The 6,131-nt window shown below is 38.7% G+C and overlaps 1 protein-coding gene across 3 annotated transcripts in view; it reads right to left on the reverse strand.

Moving 5' to 3' along the window:
* Window positions 1–5,736, reverse strand: part of CDH12 (cadherin 12) — a 1,018,075-nt gene extending 1,012,339 nt beyond the window's left edge. For all 3 annotated transcript variants that reach the window (XM_084781268.1, XM_084781275.1, XM_084781271.1), the window contains exon 1: window positions 5,409–5,736. The gene's annotated coding sequence lies outside the window, so the exon portion shown is untranslated. The remainder of the gene's footprint in view (window positions 1–5,408) is intronic.
* Between the last annotated feature and the right edge of the window lie 395 nt (window positions 5,737–6,131).

Consider the following 6,131-nt stretch of genomic DNA (forward strand, 5'->3'; position numbering starts at 1 on the left):
GGTCTCCCTAGTTACAAGTAACATTTAAGTAAGAACTCTTATTTTTATTTTTTAATATTAATGGCACTTTCCATTTATTTTCAACATTTTCTAAGCATATGTACTTTTTTAAGTCAAATGTCTTATATGGATAACTTAGCTCACTGAATATTGTGGTATCTCCAAAAAGAAAGAAGGTATTATGAAATAAGTTCAGGATATCAGACACATTCAATGTTTGATTTTTAAACACTAAAGTAGTGGGTGCATTATATTTGATATCTATGTCTTGTCATTACTTAATCTTTGGTAAGCACTTGTGCTCTCATTCATTTCCCTTTCTGCCATTCTCAGATTTTTAAGATTATAGTTCATCTTTTCTTTTGTCCAAATATCCATTAAAAGAAATAATACCACAACTACCACTGACTTGTTCTACATTATGTGACTCTTCTTTTAAAGTACATTTTATTTTCATTTGTCACTTGGTGTATGTGTGTGTGTGTGTGTGTGTGTGTGTGTGTGTGTGTGAGAGAGAGAGAGAGAGAGAGAGAGAGAGAGAGAGAGAGAGAGAGAGAGAGAGAGAGTTTATGTATGAGTGAAGTGCTCATAGAGGATAGAAGAGGGCAGCTGAACAACTGTAGCTGTAGTTACAGGCAAATGTGAGTTTACAAATGTAGGTCCTTGGACCTGACCTTCCATCCTCTGCAAGAGCAGTAAGCACTGTTAATTGGTGACAATTACTGGAGGCCCACCCTCTTGTTGTGGTTTCCCTTATAAAATTTAAGCCTTCTTCACAATCAGTGATTCTTGCATAATACAAGTAATGGCCATGCCTATATGTTGGAGGTTTGTCTGGTGTATTTTGATGCTAGTTACTGGTTGCTGTCTCTGTGCCCCACCTGTACCTTGGCTAAGAGTCTAACCTGTTTGACCAATTAAAGGCACCTGGGCAGGGCAAATGGGATAGGCATGGCTAAGGCTCCACGGCTTTGGGAGACAGAGAGAATCTTGGGAGGAAGAGAAACTGGAAGACAGGAGAGGAAAAAGGCTGCTGTGCCATGGGTTAGGTGGAGGAGAAGCACATGTCTGGCATGGATGGAGATCAGATGATGATAATTAGGATTATGAATGGGAGGTAGCATGATAGAAATTATTAGAAGCAGATCGCATGTGAAGTGGTTTAGGGGATTACTATCTGCCCTGCCCCAGGTTAACTAAGGCTATTTTAAAATATAATAGGTGTCTGTGGTTTGATTGATTGCCATTGGGTTAGAAAATACTAGCGTAATAATATAGGCATGATAATAAACATTAGTAATCCATACTGGTAAATTAACCACAACATCTATTTGTTATTTGTTAACCAAGTTCTGAGAGAGAAGAGAGAGAGAGAGAGAGAGAGAGAGAGAGAGAGAGAGAGAGGGAATGAAAATCATTTTGTACTTACTAGTGTGCCACCCTCTGTCACCCCTCCACTCTCTCTCTCTCTCTCTCTCTCTCTCTCTCTCTCTCTCTCTCTCTCTCTATCTCTATCTCTCTCTCTCTTTCTCTCTATCTGTCTCTCTGTTTCTCTGTCTCATCTGTGTGTGTGTGTGTGTGTGTGTGTGTGTGTGTGTGTGTGTGTGTGTGTACGCCCATGCACATATACAAGACATTTTGTACACCAGAGATCATTTTTTTTTTTGGAATTGGTCCTTTCCTTTCATGATATAAGCCCTTGGGATTAAATCCAGGTCACCAGGTTTTATGACAGGTGTCTGTAGTCACCAACCCGTCTCAGTGGCCCAGATAATTTTCTATGTAAGTAGCCTAAGGGCAGTTTCATCTCCATCATAATAATTAAGTCTAACACTTAACAAATCCTGACAACATGTTTTACCATCTACTGTAGTGGGCCTGACTGTTGGCTGTAGTCTAGGCTTCTGCAGTTAAAAGTTAAAGTAGAAAGTCATGTCCATTAATGAGCATTGCCAGAAGGATAATAGTACTAGTACAAGTAGCCTATAATCGAGACATTAAAAAAATGCCCACAAATGTCGAGAACCTAATTTTTATAACAGTGTTTTAAAACTTGGTCCAATGTTCAGGATATCATCATGCAGTATAGGAATTAGAATTCCTATATTTATACAGGTTATTTTTGTATCATAGTAATTTTTTGAGGAAATTTGAGCTTTAGGACATATTAGTTACACAATACCTTCACAATGTTACCAGGCATATACAAAATTGAGCCCTACTTTGCAGATGAGTCCATACTCAAAGGCTCTCCTCTAACACTGGCTGCCTAAATCTTTAACCATTTGAGCACATCAGTTATACTCTGGTGTGTAAGACCTCTGTTTTTCCCCAATGAATATCTGTGCACAGTCTGAAGCCTCAACTCTCACTATAGTCCTAAAGCATAGTGTGTGAAATGTACATATTATAAATGTAATTTTTCAGTGAATATTACTGTGTCCATAATTAGTGAATAATTGAGTTTTTAGAAGATGTGTCCAGGATATCACAAAAGTATACTCCTATCGTGTAACACTTACATTTTATTCAAGTTTTCACTGAGCACATCTTTCACTTGTTCTAATATAAAACGTTATTCATTCCATATTACTAGTCTTATTATTATGTGCTACTTTAAATCGGAGAAATTATCATGCCATACACAAGCCGTATTACAGACACTTACACACATTTCCCTTCAGTGTTGTGGCTGGGATCTACCAGCCCTTCTGCATAGCAATTTAGAAAAGACACATTTGCTTTAAATCCAAAACTTGAAAGTGCCTTTTAACAGTTATCATCCTATAAAATGCTTGATTATCACAGATCATCAGTAATTAAAGAGAAAGTCCCAAGTAAATACCATAAAATTTCAACCCTTGTGTAATGTAATGGATTATTTTTCAATATTAATTTTATTTATCATAGAGCAAAAGTCAATATTTTAAAGGAGGATGGATGGACTAATGATACTCATGTTGTAATATAAATAGTATTATCAGTTGGTGCTACATTATCAATTAAATGCTGTCTATTGATTGACAGTGATAATCTAGAATATAATGACATTTTAAAGGCAGTAGCTTGCTCAAAGACAGACAGTCTTACTTTGCATGACACCAGTGTAGCCACATTTTTCATTGGAAGTGTAATGATACTTGTAGCAGGATACACTAAAAAGTCATTTTATTGCTCAAGGTTTTAGATTTAGCTTTTTTTTTTTAACAAGGAAACATGGCTTGCTTCTGAAAAGAAAGCATCACACTGCATCTCTCTAACATATACTTAGATTTAATGGCATGATATCAAGATGGCATAGGTGAAAAAAATAAAGTAATACTTCAAATTGCACATAAACACAGTGGAGCAGAATATTTGCAGGTTAAATTCATTAGCAGCAGGGAAATGTACCCCTCACAATGCTTTTAAGAGGTAAGAGCAACATGCATTTTACAAAGATGAAGCAATAAGATTGATTGCTTTCAGCCTATATCACAACTGTTCTATGAAATATGACCTGCCACAATTCGAAATACAAAAACAGCTCAATGTAAGCAGATAAGCATGGTGCCCTCCACTTCAGGAGGAAGTATGTCAAATCAAGCATTAGTTGGGATTGTTCTGTTCCAAGAAGCTAAGTTCTATTGTTACAACAAGAATTTCACACACATAGAACAAATGACAACCTCCCTTGGTAATTTAGCTCACTGTTTTTTGTGGGTATTTTCTGAAATGATCACACAACTAAACAAGTCCACGGAAGGAGTGAGCTGCAATCATAAAAACACTTGGATTAAAACTCCCCTGACTGCTTAAAAGCAGCAAACAGCAGTAGGAGCTAAGTGTACAGCAACTGAGGACCAGGGAAACACAGCAGAGAAGAGTAAAATTGCTTCATTTTCTATGAGTGAGAAGTTTAGTTGCAGGTTAATGTATAAATTAGAATTTAAAGTACTATTGTTAATGAAGAAAAAGATACTATACTCTTAAGTGCGATTTCATGTTATTTACAAAACTCTTTTTACTTCAAGAGGTTCCTTAGCTGGTGGAGATAACCCTCTTCTCTTGTTGCTGAGTAAGCAGATTGTGGCAGTTAGTTAAATGGAGGCTCCCACTTTGCATAGGGCTCTGCACTTGAGCAATCCAAAACAATGTGTCAATCAAGTCCTTACAGCTAGGAAAGAATACTCAGCTGCCTTTCCATTCTGAAGGCACGTTCCGTGAGAAGGAACGGGGATGGTACAGCCTAGATCTGTTCCTTCCCACAAGCAATACTGTCGAAAGTTAAAGTGATATTTTAAATTGCAAAGCCGAATGTGGCAACAAATGATGCAGTGAAATGACTAGGTTCAGTGATCGTGGGTGCCTTGTGTCTAAACACTATTTTATAAATTTCACATCCGATCAAGTGTACTGTAAAGATCGAAAAAAAATGAACAGAGGCTCCTTTAACTTCTCCACCGTTTTGTCATCTCTAGGGTACATTGAACTGTGCACACATATTTTGAATATAGTTCATGTAAATCCCCCAAAGTATGTAAAGTGATTTTCTTCCTGAGAACAGTGTGAATGAGCTTTATACCTGAAGAGGAACGGGAAGTCATGAAATGGTTACAGAATCGGCCAAAAGTATGTCAGTTGCCTCTCTAGAGACGACAGAGGAATGCATCTGTGAGGCATCACAGGCCTGAAGTCCAGAGGTTCTGAAGCCACACTGATCCCAATATAAGAGAAAGGGGGAAACCGATGCTAAAAAGAATATTGATAACAATTCTGATAATCACCTTTAAGTAATTTTTAGTTTCTATACTCTCTGCCCCGTGTAATTCTTATATCATTTTGCTAAAATCAAATAATTAATGTGTTAAAAAAAATCTCCAGATCATCCTATAGAACCTGTAGTTGGTGTAGTGGTTGTCCCACGTGAGTTTTGTGATAGAAAACTCAGGTGTCTATACACTAAGAAGTCAGCTACTGAAATATTAAATGCTTTCACACTTGTAGTTTAATTTTGTCCGTGAAGTAGTGAAAGAAATTGGTATTTTCAAACTAAAGCACTGTTTTGTTTTAAAGCCACACTGAAAGCATTTACAAAATAACCAGTTGAACATCTATCTATGGCTTATCCACTTATTTTCATTTGAAAAATTTAGCCAAGTGAGGTGCAGAGGTACTGAAATCTAGTCCCTCTTTCCCTCTCCTTTAAAGCAGCCTCACGCTGTAAAGACTACAGACTTGTTTAGAACTTGGAGAAGTTTCCTAAAGCTAAATCGCTCAAAAGCATCCGTTTCTGATGCCAGGTCCGCGAACAGCTTTCTCCAGCTTTGACTAGCCCGGCATTACTTTATTAATCATGCATGCGTCTCGGTTCGTGTTCCCTGAAGCGATCACGCACATGAAATCCAATCTCAGAAAAAGAGCCTTACCTGATGGCTGAGAGCAGACGCAGCTGCAGGAACAGCAAGGAAGGGCAACAGCGGGATGCAACAACACAGCCTCCCTTCAAGGTGCGACTTCTCTGGCTCTCTCTCTTCCCTCTTCTAAATCACTGTAGCAAGCCACGAACGCGCATTTTGTCCCCTTTAATTCACCAAAGGTTCCCAGACCAGGCAGCCGGCAGACACCACTTTGTTCCTGGAAGAGGCAGTCTCTCTTCTCAGAAACGCTTGGACCCTCTCTGTGGCTCCCTCCACATTTACCCTTCAGATCAATAATGCTCTCTGGAAGAGGAGGGGTGCTGGCGAGGCTCAGCTGCAGTGGCTAGCCGCGAGCCAATGGGGGCTCAGGATTCCTTCCCTGTCATCTCCCCGCCCTCAAAACAAAACACAGCGTGCCTTTGACACATCTTTGAGTTGTGAAAAGTAATTGAATCCTACATTTGAAATGCATCTTGTTTGTTCTTTTCCCCCCTAGCGTTCATTTGTAGAATGTTTTGAATGGATGAACCGGCTGAACCTTTCTCCGAAGACTCATTAGAGACAGCTGGGCAGAAGGGGGCATTTTGATGATGAGAAAGTGGTACAACCTGGCTTAGACCTGACATTCTGGTTTGAAAAGGGATGAGTTGCGTGACAGATCAAAGCCGAAATAATTATGCTTCAGTCTTCACTCTACCAAGGAGATTAATTTTTTTGTGGAACAAAACAATA

Source organism: Acomys minous (genome assembly GCF_964271855.1).
Source record: "Acomys minous genome assembly, chromosome: 5".
NCBI lineage: Eukaryota > Metazoa > Chordata > Mammalia > Rodentia > Muridae > Acomys > Acomys minous.